Source organism: Podarcis cretensis, assembly GCF_951804945.1.
Source record: "Podarcis cretensis genome assembly, chromosome: 11".
NCBI classification, from domain to species: Eukaryota; Metazoa; Chordata; class Lepidosauria; order Squamata; family Lacertidae; genus Podarcis; species Podarcis cretensis.
In genome coordinates, this window is record NC_137180.1 from 13,605,878 (window position 1) to 13,620,035 (window position 14,158).

The 14,158-nt window shown below is 46.4% G+C and overlaps 1 protein-coding gene and 1 long non-coding RNA gene across 3 annotated transcripts in view; one reads left to right on the top strand and one right to left on the bottom strand.

Moving 5' to 3' along the window:
• The window catches only part of NFIL3 (nuclear factor, interleukin 3 regulated), a 22,490-nt gene extending 18,375 nt beyond the window's left edge, over positions 1–4,115 (bottom strand). Inside the window, exon 1 of the mRNA XM_079995674.1 lies at positions 3,828–4,115. The gene's annotated coding sequence lies outside the window, so the exon portion shown is untranslated. The remainder of the gene's footprint in view (positions 1–3,827) is intronic.
• Positions 4,085–13,672, top strand: LOC307226880. Of its 2 annotated transcripts, XR_013843648.1 has the most exons (3): positions 4,150–4,215; positions 6,147–6,244; positions 13,395–13,672. It is a non-coding gene; the product is annotated as an uncharacterized lncRNA (long non-coding RNA). The 2 variants fall into 2 exon arrangements; XR_013843647.1 differs by lacking the exon at positions 6,147–6,244 and having other exon boundaries at positions 4,085–4,215.
• The last annotated feature ends 486 nt before the right edge of the window (positions 13,673–14,158 follow it).

Here is a 14,158-nt window from a genome sequence, read left to right on the forward strand (position 1 = left end):
TGCAATGTGAGAAAAAGCGTGAAGCCGGTCTTCGCTTCTCTCATTCCTGCCACCCCTGTTGCTCTGTACTACAAAATAACAGTTGCAACACTATGTTAAAGGTAAGTAAAAATGTATCCATTTTAGACTCCTAAGTAGTAGCAGTTGCCCAGACATTACCCCATTCACCACTACATAGTTCCATCCTTTTTTGAGACATCATGATATATCGGTACATCCAATAAACAGCTGGTGATAAATCACGATGTTGAAAACTGGACATTGTTCAGCCCTGCTACAGTGTCCAACATGCTTTGAGAGAAAGAGTGTGTTTTAAAGGTGAAGTATGCAGACAACCTTCATGACCTGGGAGTAAGCTCTACTCAACACAAGTACCATCCGTAAGGCAGGAATTACCTCTGAGTAAAAATGCACTGAAGTGTGCTGGCAAAGCTTGTTTTCCTGGCAGCAGTTAACAATAATTACTTTATAGCTACTGTAAAAAACCAAAACCCAGCAGCACTCTTGAATATGCTGGGAAATTACCAAACTAATAACACCATTGGCAACAGTAGTTAAATCCTTTCCTTTCTGGAAATGCCACCTGCAGTATGCCACCTTACTTCCTTTTTTTGGGGGGGTAAGAATCTGCAAATGGATATGAGTCTCATCACACATCCCTGTTGTTTTAACAAGTAATTATTCCACCTCCAGTAAGCACCCCTTACAGGAATTAATGCTGCCCCCATTCCCCCCGTAACACTGACCTGGTTAAGATGTCTGAATTGTGGAAAATCTCCGAGGAAAGGCTTGGGCCAAGGAAAGGGGAAGGGGGGCTGGGGTTTTTTGTGTTTTTACTTAGAAACCACCATGCTATAGGGGAGCTAAACAGGCATCCTTTATACACACGATGGGGTGTTTGGGACTTTTCCGCAGAGTTTACATGAAAGGTAATGAGCGCGCGCGCAAACGCCCATACGCTTTTGCGCAAGAGCAAAAATTCTGGAAAGAAAACTCGCCAGCCAATTGCGCCCAAGGAGGGGCGGCATTCCGGGCTGCCCAAGGAGGCGCAAAAGCGGACGGGGTCGCCGTCAAACACGCGCGCGCCCGACCTTCGCTCTGTTTCGGGAGGAAACGTGAGAGCTGCCAGCTCCGTTGCCAAGTCTGGAGGGGCGGAGAGAAAGCGGGGCCCGGGAGGGTGGAGAAGCCAGAGCCAGGAGCTCTTGGGCCCGCCCCCCGTCGTTGCAACAGCGAGTACACACACTACGTGACTGGAGCCGCATCCCTCCCCGGGGCCAGCTTGTTCTGCTCGCGCTCCCTGTCCGTGCAAAACGACCGCTCTCCTGCCTTATTTACTCCTCTCGCCGACTCCGCTCCAGCCCGCCTGTCTCCTCCTCTTGTGCGCCCTCTCTCCCCGCCTCACTCCCCGGAGCTCGGCCTCGCCTTCTCTCCACCCCCCCTTCGCAGAACAAAGGAATGCAAAGCGCGGCGGCGGCAGCGCCATCCAGACCCCTTCCAACGCGCGCTCCGGCCCCAGTCATAACAACCAACGCCTAAGGCGGCTCGAGAGCCCTCGGGCGGCAGGCGGGCAGGCAGCGCAAGCTCCCTCGTTGCCCGACGCCCCCGGCCTGGGAGAAGCGCCGGGCTCTCCCGAGTCCAGAAGGAGTTCTTCCCCTCCCGGCTCTGCACCTCTTAGCTGTCCTCTGAACGCACAAACGCACCCGAATTACGCGCCGGTTACTTCTATGGGGTCGCAGTGGGACCCTTGTTAATCTGGGCAAGAGCTCGGACTCGAATACAGAAAGACCTCGCTCTCTCTCTCATTAAAAGAGCCACTAGCAGAAAATCAACAATTGTCGAACCCGAACTCCTCGCCACCCCCGCGCAAACCTTGGATTTCTGAACCTTCTTATATTTTTAGAGTGATTCAGCATCAGGATTTCTCTCCCCCCCGCCTTTTTTTTTTTAGAAAAAGCAAGCCCCCACCCCCACCCAGACGGGTTTAATAGTTGCAAAACGACACGATTGCGAGAGTGGCATAGATTTCGATCGCACGCTGGGATTCTGGCCATCTGAAATGTGCTACTGACCTAAATCAGGCTGGGCATTGTTGTTGGGTGTGTGTTTTGCAACGTTACGCCGACCGTCACATATGTTGAAATAAAGACTCCGCACCCCGCGCGCACCCTCCCCCTCCGCCTTTCGCCCCCCGCGCCAGCCCGACTTTGTCGTTCTTGGTTGCAAATTGCAGGGGCTACGACGAAATCAGAGGCACCTCTCACTTTTCCCCGAAATGCGTAACAAGCTTGTGTGTGTGTGTATGTATGTATGTATGTATGTATGTATATATATCTCTATGGAGGAGGGTGAATCATGTACGAAAGCCAACACCTACCAAGCCACTTGATGTGTGAGCGAAATGCCTTCCTAAAAATACCAGCCTTATCAAAACGTCTCCCAAGGCGTGTAGTTGAAAACGCCAGCAAATGTCCTTGAACGTCTATTTGCACAGCTCTGGAGAAAAGACCAGAAATAGCCCACGGAGCCACAATTGCTCAAATGTGATAGGGCTAAATATAGACGTGCACAATTTTCGTTTTAAGGGACGTGGCACACATTCAACAAGCCGAGCTGCCTTTCCCCAACTTACGCAGCAGCGATCTACTTTCCGACAGGGGAGGGAGATGCAAGAGCGATGACATTGGAAATCGTGGTTTTATTTTAAGGCCGAGATTGCTCTAGTTTCTTTGTGGCGAGATTTATCAAATCGCGTAATTAGCTGCCTAACCTGGCCGCCAGCGAATGCCGTGGTTGCATAATGCAACATTTCCAGGAACGATCAGGAAACGCAGTGCCTGAAAACCAGCTGCCAAGAGGGAGCAAAAGGCACGGGCCAATATAAACCGAATTCTCCCCCACCCCCACCCCCACATACACATAACATACATCAGAACAGCCCCGAATCAGGCGATTGTTACGTGTCTTCCTTTCTCTAGCAGCTTAAAAGAACGCAGCGTAAGGAATAAACAAGGAATCTCACGCGCAGCACCAGTTCATCATGGGGCTTTTTTTTTTATTCTAAAAAAGCAGACCTTCCCTAAGATATCCAGAAATAGATGAGATGTGTAAATGGGAACCGTATTCCCTAACGCTGCACCAAAATTACCAAAGCACTGCACGCTCACCTCCTCTGAAGCGCTCGCCAATAACTCGCCGTGGACCGATTATGCAATGCGCGGAGATGAAATAACAAGCCCCGCGCTTCAGATGCTCCCCAGGGGGAAACGGGTGCGTTTCAAATAACTCTTCTTCCAAGGCGCATGCCACTATTAACAAGGCATTTCCCTAATCCTTTGCTGCCCGTCAACGATTCCTTCAGCCAACCCTCCCATCCATGTCCTCGCTTACCATCCATCTCCCCACCCCCACCACTCCCTGCTCATACAAGAAGGAATGGTGGCAAGATCTCTGAGCTTTCCTCCTGCTCCCTAATTCTGATTTCCCTCCACCCCGGAGGAGGCATCTTATTATGTAAGCGCAGCGCCGAGCTCTGAGCCAGCCGAGCCGGGGAAGCTGCTCCGAGGGGGGCTGCAATCAAAGCGGCCGCCTTCAGGCGGCGAGTCCCGGCGGCGCTGACGTGCCAGAGGGCGAGAAAAGTTACTGCTAGGTAGACGGGCGCATGGAGAGGGTCGAATTTCTCCGACGAACCCGTGTCTAGAGAAGGGTAAACGCACCCCAGGACAGAGTGAGTCTCGTCGGAAAAGGACCGAGGGAAGGTGGGCGGGGTGGGGGGGGGGGAGAAGGACCCCCTTCAGACGAGCGATTTCCCCGACGGAAGCTTCCTGTACCTGGGCAAGCTGCTCGGGCCGAGAGGGGCCGAGCGCGCGCCTCGCTCGCCGGAGATCCCGTCCGCATCTGCTTCCCGTCGGAGCCGGTCGCTTTGGAGAGGGGCCGAGAGGCGAGCAGGTCCTTGACTACAACCAGGCAGCGAGAGCAGGGGCCAGGCAGGCAGAGAGAGAGAGAGAAAGACCCTCGCAGCAGGAGCAGCCCGCAGACGTCCTCCCCGTCGCGCGCCAGGAGGAGAATGTGCGCTCGGGAGAGAGTGGAGAAGCCGGGCGCAGCCGAGGAACGCGCCTTCTGCCGACGCCGCAGCCGACGCCGCTGGAGAGAGATCTGTGTTAGTAGGTCAATACTGTACGCTCCTCACAACGCACACTCCTCATGCCAGCTTGGGCGGTGAGTGGCGGCTGCCGGGCCCCAATCGGAGCTCTCCGCTTTCCCGGGAAGGGCCAATGGATGCGCCCGGAGTGGGGGGGAAGGGACAAGGGCAGGGCCAGACTCGAAGTGAACCCCCTTCCCTGCTCCGCCCTTTCTTCCTCTCGCTCTCTCCTCGGACGCTTCCCCTCCTTCTATGTGTTTGTGTGTGCGTTACAGTGGATGTGCGCGCTGCTGCTGGGGATTGCATAACTAGGCGAAACTGGGGGTGGGGTGGAGGTGGGGAGGGGTGAGAGAGAGGAGGAGAAGGAGGGAGAAAGGAGAAAGCTGCTGGCATTTACGTAATGGCCCAATGGAGAGCCGGAGAGGCTGGAGTGAAGGTGGAGACTCGGCCTACTGCTTGTCGCTGGGCTCCCAGGCTGGCGCTGCAACGCGCTGGGCAGGGTTGTGGGTCGCATTGCAGGACGCCGGTGGGTCGGAGCCACCCACCCCGATTGCAACATAAAAGGAAAGCCCTGGCGGCGGCTGCTGCGCTCCTTGAACGTCCGCGCGAGGGAGTCGCTGAAGTCGCTGCCAACGCGCGCGCGTAGAAATATGTGATCGCCAAGTATTTCCGACTACTTCAGAAGATCGCCAAGTGTTTCAGCCGCGAGATGTTGGGAACGGAATTGCGAAAAGCGGCGGCGGAGGGAGGGGAAAGAGATGCCCATGTGTGTGTAGGGGGGGAGAGAATTATGCTTTGCGTTTCCAGAGCTCAGGGCAGGAATAGATGTTGGCTTGCAAAACAAGGGAGCTCTCAGGGCTGGTAATACACACAGTTGCCATCTAAAGGGGCATTTTCTGTAGAACTATTCAGTCCAGAGTCTAAAATTCCACCATCGTGTAAAATGGGTGGGTGTTGGATATGGGCATGTACTGGTTCTGCTTCCCATCGTGTGAAAGAAAATGTTAGCTCCAGAAGCAATCAACCAAAACGAGAGCAAATGGAGCTTTTGTTTTATATTCTGATCCTTCTGTTTAACATCCAAACTAAGTTTAAAAAGGAACCCAAATGTCACTACCTAGAATATTGGAGCATGTGCCTGTAAACACGAGACGGAAATTATATTGCAAGTGAGAAATTATATTGCGCAAGATGCTGCACTGCATGGTTTGTCATTATCAACGCATATTTGCCACCAAGGCAGGGCAGATGGGTAATCTGCCAGTGAATTAGGTTTACCTTTGGTTACCAAAGAAGCCTACTGAAGATAGACTGCTTGGTGTGTTTCCTGCTGTTATGTCAGCTGGCACTTTATGCTACAGGCGAAAAAGCCTATAATGTATGCAAGAGAGTAGACCTAGCGTCTTTATTCAGTGAACTACAAGGATGAAGGATTCTGCTAATTTAAGTTCCACTGACCTAATTTCTCGCAACACAGCCATTACATTTGCAGAATGAAAACATCATCACATCACTGAGCTAGGAAATCAATGCATATTGTTAATTTTGTGATAGGATCCTTTTTTTCTCCCTTTAAAAAAAAAAAAGGCAGATGAAACCCCAATCTGCTATGGTTGTACAGTGAATCACTCACTAAAATGCAAAAAGATAATCTACAAAATAAGATGGTGTCATCTGGGCCTGCATTTCTGTTAACTTTCCATTTTGAAAAATGTCATAAAGCAAAAAACACCCCATACTTGGAGCCTTGCTTGCGTGAGCAATGCAAGGTTCCTCCGCCCAGTCTTGGGGCTTCCCCACTCCCACTGGGACATGGCTTGCAAAAGTTCAATACAACCCCAGAACATTAAGGAAAGCATGGCAGTTGAAGGGTTGGTTGTGGCAACCTGAAAGGGACCACATATTGAATGAGCAGGAACAGACAGCCCCTTTTGGACTCACAAATATTGTGTATTAAGTTAACTGCAAATCTATTTTGAGTGATGCTTTTGTACATCTTTGTGTTTAGAGAATGACTCATGAAGGCACTAACTTCTATCCTGGGATCTGGCATGTGAATCACTCCCATGAATTACTAAGAATTGTGTAGACGAGGGATTGGAACCGGTATGTGAAACTTCAGCATTCTCAGTTACTAGTGCAAATCAATCCCAAATGATGTTTAGTATTTAATTACCGTATGTTGGACGCATAGGTTTAGCTGACACCAGTCAAGCCATTCAACCTCTTAAACAGCATTGCACTGGGGAAAAGTCATTATTTTAAGCAAAGGGTTTCGTTTCTTTTCTCTAATTTAGCATAAAGCAGCCTTGCCACTAATGCCTTATAAAAAAACATGGTTAGACCAGCTCATTAGGACTAACTGATGATGACTTTGCATGGCAGGGGAAGCACACCATCTTCTTCCTCTCTCCCAGCCTAATGTTCCTCCCACCAGCTGCTATGACGTGGGTGGCACTGTGGTCTAAACCACTGAGCCTCTTGGGCTTGCTGCTCAGAAGGTCGGCAGTTCGAATCCCCACGAAAGAGTGAGCTCCTGTTGCTCTGTCCCAGCTCCTGCCAACCTAGCAGTTCGAAAGCATGCCAGTGCAAGTAGATAAAGAGGTACCGCCATGGCAGGCAGGTAAATGGCATTTCTGTGTGCTCAGGTTTCCATCACAGTGTTCTGTTGTGCCAGAAGTGGTTTAGTCATGCCCGACACATGACCCAGAAAGCTGTCTGTGGACAAACGCCAGCTCCCTTGGCCTGAAAGTGAGATGAACGCCATAACCCCATAATCGCCTTTGACTGGACTTAACCATCCAGGGGTCCTTTAACTTTAACTTTACCTATGAAAATGGTGGCTGCAGATCTACAATTCCTTTTGCTGCAGCCAACGTTTGCCCCTAGAACCATCACCTCCAGGACTAGTCAGAAGGCTGCAAAAGCATCCCTTGACTGACTTTCAACAGGAGCACATTGTTTGGCAGTAAAATTAATTAAATAAATAATCTGATGTTCCTGTGGTGCCTGCCGGATCTTAAATTTAGTTCTGCTAAAGAAGGATAGAAAAGATGCAGCATAACAGAAACCAGCAAAACTGTGAAAGGATGTTATAATCTAATGGAAATCATACTGAAGCTTCATACAAATGTAGCATTGCATATACCATGAAGCATTTACTTTCAAGTCTCTTCATGAAAATTATATGCTGAGAGGATACCCATATTTATAACTAGAGAACATTATGGATTTATGTCACAGATGTATTGTGTCTCCAATATTTAGTGTATTAGTAGTAGTGGTGGTGGTATTTATTGAATTTATATACTGCCCTATACCCTGGGGTCTCAGGACCATTCACAAAATAAAATCAAGATAAAAAAAACCACAGAATACATAATAAAAATAAAACCATCCAATAGCCCCCCCCCCCCGCCCAAGAAACACATTTTAAAAGGGCATAGGATGTCGATCAGGACAACCAAAAGCCTGGTTAAAAAGGAACATTTTTGCCTGGCACCTAAAGGTGTATAATGAAGGCTCCAGGCGAACTTCCCTGGGGAGAGCATTCCACAGATGAGGAGCCACTGCAGAGAAGGCCCTGTTCTCGTGCTGCCACCCTCTGGACCTCTTGAGGAGGAGGCACATGAAGAAGGGTCTCAGAAGATGGTCTCATGGTCCGGGTAGGTTCATATGGAAAGAGGCGGTCCTTGAGGTATTGCGGCCCTGAGCCGTTTAAGGCTTTATAGGTCAAAACCAGCACTTTGAATTGGGCCCAGAAACTAATTGGTAGGCAGTGCAGGATCTGTGTAATATGCTCAAACCGTCTTGCACCGGTGAGCAACCTGGCAGCTGAATTCTGCATTAGCTGAAGTTTCCAAATCATCTTCAGAGGCAGCCAAAGGTATAACGCATTGCAGTAATCTAACTTTGAGGTTACCAGACCATAGACAACAGTAGTTAGGCTAGATAAGGGCATAGTTGGGCCACCAGCCAAAGCCGATGGAAGGCACTCTGGGCCACTGAGGCCACCTGAGCCTCGAGCGACAGCAAAGGATCCAGGAGTATCCCCAAGCTACAAACCTGTTCCTTCAGAGGAAGTGTAACCCCATCAAGAGCAGGCAACCTCCTAGCCATCTGGTCTAGGGAACCACCCACCAACAGTGTCTCTGTCTTATCTGGATTGAGCTTCAGTTTGTAGGCTCTCATCCAGTCCATTACCGTAGGCAAGACACTGGTATTAAAATGACTGAAGGTAACCAACTTTCTCAGGCAATCCCCTAACAAAAATGATTCCTAGCATTACGGAATAAGAAGATGTACGGCTAGGAATAGCATTCCTTGCATACAGCCAACTGCAAATTGACCTGGTCTAACAGTTGTTAATGTGGGTTAAAGCCTCAGCGCCTAGGACTTGCCGATCGAAAGGTCGGCGGTTCGAATCCCTGCGGCGGGGTGCGCTCCCGCTGCTCGGTCCCAGCGCCTGCCAACCTAGCAGTTCGAAAGCACCTCCGGGTGCAAGTAGATAAATAGGGACCGCTTACCAGCGGGAAGGTAAACGGTGTTTCCATGTGCGGCTCTGGCTCGCCAGAGCAGCGATGTCACGCTGGCCACGTGACCCGGAAGTGTCTCCGGACAGCGCTGGCCCCTGGCCTCTTAAGTGAGATGGGTGCACAACCCCAGAGTCTGTCAAGACTGGCCCGTACGGGCAGGGGTACCTTTACCTTTACCTTTAACAGTTGTTAATAGGATTAATCATAGCATCAGTCCACATCTGGAACACTGCTAAAGCCAAATGGGTACTGTTTGTACTCTTAATGTATATTTACTAGTAGCAAGCCGAAATAAATTGATGGTTACATTGTAACTGAACCCAGTGTACATGAGGCAATACTTGTTTACTGGGGCTGCTGAGTGTGAAGAAACATCAAACATTGCACAATAACTGCACAGAATGAAAAAGGAAACCCTGTATCTATTGATATGCGCTCTCCACTTCCCCAAGCGTGAGAAATTTCCTTTTGGATAAGAAAGCACAGGGGACATATGATGGATTTGTGATACCTACAAATATACATATAAGAGAGCATCCAGACTGATGACACTAAGTTGCAAAGTAGCAACAGCACCCCAACACACAAAGTGCTGGTTAATATTGGCCATCACCAATTTAAACAGCTCAAGCTTTAGTTGATGAATCTGCTGGTTCAAGTTTGCAGTTTAGTTTTTTCTCTGGCAGAGGCAAAAACTAAAAAGAGTAAAATGAGGCATTATTCAGGGGGTAGAGATTTGGTGTTCAGCCCTCCTTTAACCAAACTATTTTACCTCAGCCTCTGGCCACCTGCTGAATTCATGTGTGCTGAATTTTTCAACTTTCAAATTCCAAAAATGATGGGTGCTAAAAAGTTGTTGTATCATGACTTGGGAATTCAAAATGTATTTTAGTTGAATTGGTATAAATCAATATAATGTAGTGTTGCTTGGTAAGTAAAATGTGCATAGAAATAATTAAAAATAATTGCAAAGTACTTGCACTTATATATTAATATATTTATTTATTATTATAATTATTTAGCATTACCTGACATTTTCAGAAGGTAAAATTTAAATTCTTTGGTTTTCCAAAAGCAGTTTATGTGCTTCTTCCCCAAGCATTGACTTACCAAGCTAAATACTGTCCAATCACAAATATACCGTAATAGCAGATATGAATTCCTCAGACCCAGAAACATATTTTTTTAAGACCCCTTATAGGAGAAATTTGCAAAAAAAATCACCTCCTAAATGCGGTGGGCAACACTGATATTGAGTCACCAGAGGGTCAGTAGTTTTTAACATTTAACATGGCAGTGGCGAATTGTGTCTGGTTATTAAAGTTGTATGTTTGCTTTTCATTGGTCCACCCTGAATTTACAAACCTTTAAACCTCACAAATCATTTAGCCATGTAATTCTCTGGGAATTACAAACTCAAGACGAACAAAGGTTTGCAGCGCTGAACTGCAGTAATTAAGTGCTTTTGAATTTGCACCTAAATGTTTGGCTTTCTTTCACCCTTGACCACCGGAGTAAGGAAAGCAATTTGTCTAATGACGCTAGATGTGTGGAATAATTTTTAAAGAGCAAACTCATTTAATAACATTTGTTTATAAGCCAGCTATGGCGGGGAAAGCAAAGAGATTGGCTTTTAAACTGCAATAGTGGTCAGATAATCATTTGCTGGAAGCAGAGGCAGTTTTAGGGTAGCATGACTGGTTCAGCTGCACTCGGCCGTGGTGCCACAGGGGGCGACACAAGCACAATGTCAAATTTTAGCATCACACAGAACACAGCTGAAATTTGAAAGCCCAAAGCCCACCACTGCTGAAAGCTATGGCTGCCATTCATCAGAAAGTCCCCCTGGAATAACACTCAGGAAATCGTCCCAGGATATTCTAAATTAAGGTTACCAGATGTCCCCATTTCCCAGGGACAGTCCCCAGACTTACAGATCAGTCCCCTGACAAAATCCTATCATTCCTACTGAAGTTGAAAAGTGCCCCCGGATTCATTGAAAAAAATCTGGTAACCTTAATTCTAAATTATATACCCTCTTGAATTATATACCCAGCTCATGGAACCTTACAAAAGGACAATAAGAATGGACTCTCAGTGCCCTTACCACAGCAAAAAGACTGATACTGATGAACTGGAAAAATAAAAATGCGTCTCCCTTCTGCGATTGGATTGAAGACTTATACAAACTCTCAACATAGGAACAACTTGCATATAAACACAGACTTGCCATGGACAAATTCAATGATATTTGGAATCCATTCTTACAAACACTATAATAGATTAAGATCTGGTGAAGTACAGTAATACCTTTGTAAAGTATACAGTTTTGAGTTTTCTCCCTCCTTTATTTTCCCTTCTACGCGTGTGCTGTCTCTTCTCTCTCTCTTTTATTTACATCTCACCATGTTTAGTGCAGAGGGACACGGGTGGCACTGTGGGTTAAACCACAGAGCCTAGGACTTGCCGATCAGAAGGTCAGCGGTTCGAATCCCCGCAACAGGGTGAGTTCCCATTGCTTGATCCCTGCTCCTGCCAACCTAGCAGTTTGAAAGCACATCAATGTGCAAGTAGATAAATAAGTACCGCTCCGGCGGGAAGGTAAACGGCGTTTCCGTGCGCTGCTCTGGTTCGCCAGAAGCGGCTTAGTCATGCTGGCCACATGACCTGGAAGCTGTACGCCGGCTCCCTCGGCCAATAAAGTGAGATGAACGCCGCAACTCCAGAGTCGATCATGACTGGACCTAATGGTCAGGGGTCCCCTTTATTCTTTCCTTATGTTTAGTGCACATATACCGTAATTATGTACTTTGTTTGTTTTTTGCTCGACACACAACAAAAAAGCACAAAGTAAACCATAGAGAAAGTACCATCAGTCATGCCATACATAAAGAATTAATAAAAAATTCATAATTCTTAAACTGTAAAGGTCTCTTCTTTTTAAACCTGACTTCCCATCTACTCCATAATTCGAATTACCATTCTTTACTGCCAATACATGTTGTTACTGTTATCTCAAATCACACCAAAATATGTTAAATCTCATAACTGATGAACGATGTTGCTGGAATTATTCAAAAGCCTCTACGGATTTTAAGTCAGTATTATTAATTTTCAAATATATTTTAAATACTTCCCATTTTGAAATGAATTCTTTCCTTGGTTTGTTCTTTAGTTTTTCGGATAGTCTATCTAATTCGGCATCATTTTTTGGACCCACTTAATTATGTACTTTTTGAACTTTCAATAAAGATGTCTGATTTTTTTTTCCTTTAAAGAAATCATTCCTGGACACTTCCAAGCACTAGTGATTGAGGACACCATCCCAGATACCCCAGATTTGACTTTCACAGCATTGCCCATGATTATTAACAAGCCAGAATGACTTTGTACTCCTGGAGCTTGGATGTTAATGTGTAGCTTACCCCAACCCACATTTGAATGTGCCTACAGGAGGCGGGCAGCATTGCATCCACTTGTGTCTGTTGCTGCCTTGCGCGCACATTTGGCCAAAGTTGGGAAAGGGTCTCCATATGTTCAAATGGTGCCTGCACAGACTGCAATCGTGTGATCAGGAACCCTGCAAAGATTCCCCAATAGTGCAGATGAAGGCGACATGTGTACGGTTTGGGCATATGAAATCTCTTTCACACCTTCCACTAAATGTGCACCTGGGCCAGCAAAAGCAATCTGATCCCCAGACTTAAATTCAGAACTCGTAACAAATCTGATAGAATTGTCAAGCTGGCTAGGAAGCTCTGGTGCCAAACCAAACTGATTTCCGCAGGGATGAAACCAGCAAAGGGTGTTTCTGTGCCTTGGTCTTGCATTGTGTGTTCCTAAGAATTTTTGGCGTGAAAATCTTACATTGGCATTAGGAAAAAATCGTGATATGGAATTACGAAAAACATTGATGATGATGAGAAGCAGGACTATGATGTTGAAAGCGCTTCGGAATTCAGACCATGGGAGGCCAAAACAAAAATTATTACAATTTGGAAGACAACTGGACTTTTTTATTTTTGTTTTTTACTTCGATTTGATTTGATATGTTAATTAGATGTTCTTATTGGAAAATTAATAAATGCTTTTTAAAAAAGAGAAACTCTTACATTGGCATTGATAAATTAACTATATGGCATGTCCAACAGGTGTATTGTGATCTACCGATAGACCACTGGACGTCTGTGCTAGATCACTGGCTCCCCCCAAAAAACTCAACCACCTTGACCTGAACCCCTAAAAACAGGGCTTTCATTCCTAAAAAAAAACCTCAACAACTTTCACCTGAACTCCCCAAAATGGGGTAGATCACTGCCAGCTTGTAACTCTGTGAGTAGATCATAGTCTCTTGGGAGTTGGCCACCTAATGCAAGCTTTGCATTGTCTCCAATTTATCTTGAAATGTTTCTCTCTTTCTTTAGCAAGATAGTAGCCTTAGGTTGCATGAACACAATACCTTTAAAGTACATGGCTTTCTCCAAAGAATCATGAGAACTGTTGTTTACACCTCACAAGGCTATAATTCCTAGTACCAGTGGCATAGTGTGGGGTCTACAGGGGCAGTTCCCTGGGTGCGAAATTGTTTGGGGCGAAAAAATTAGACACCCGGTGCTGCCTCTGTGCGCTTCCATCACTGGGCTCGGTTGAAAACGGCTTCCATGCAGGCGTCCAGGAAGTGACCTCTCCAGACAACAGAATGACTCTTCTTATCTTTGCAGCTGCAATCTCCTGGGTGACCTAGATGCCATTTGGCAGTTGAATGTGCATGAATACTCCGTCCATTTCTCCCCCTTCCCCCCACGTCTGCACAGTCCCGGACACTGGCAACCCATGCTACACCACTATCTATAGTTCCCAGGATTCTTAGGGGGATCTCATGTGTTTTGAATGTATGGTGTTTCCACAGCCTTATTCAGACAACATATCCATGATTATGGATTGTGGAAGAGCAGGCTCATGCAAGGTGCTGACATACACACAAACAAGCACACTGATATTTATATATCCATTAGAAACTGTATGTTGTATGTTATATCGATGGGACCTAACACCGAGCAACTTGGCAAAAATGTATAAATCAAAATCAAATAAGTGCTGGAAATGTAAAGAGAAAGAAGGTTATTTTTATCATATGTGGTGGTCTTGTTAAAGCTTACTCGGAAATGATATATAATGAATTGAAGAAGATGTTTAAAACGATGTTTGTAAAAAACCCCCAGTAATCTTTGTTTTAAGAATTATAGGGACAGAACTATGCAAACTATAGAAATTTATTCATGTATGCGACTACAGCTACAAGAATGTTACTTGCCCCAAAATGGAAAGAAGAAGAAGTCCCAGCAAAAGAAGAATGGATACAAAAACTTATGGAATATGCAGAAATGGCAAAACATACCGGGGGGGGGGGGGGGGGGGAGAGAAATCAAGGTAACAAACTTTTGAAAAAGGAATGGAAATGGTTTGTTGATATTTACAAATAAAC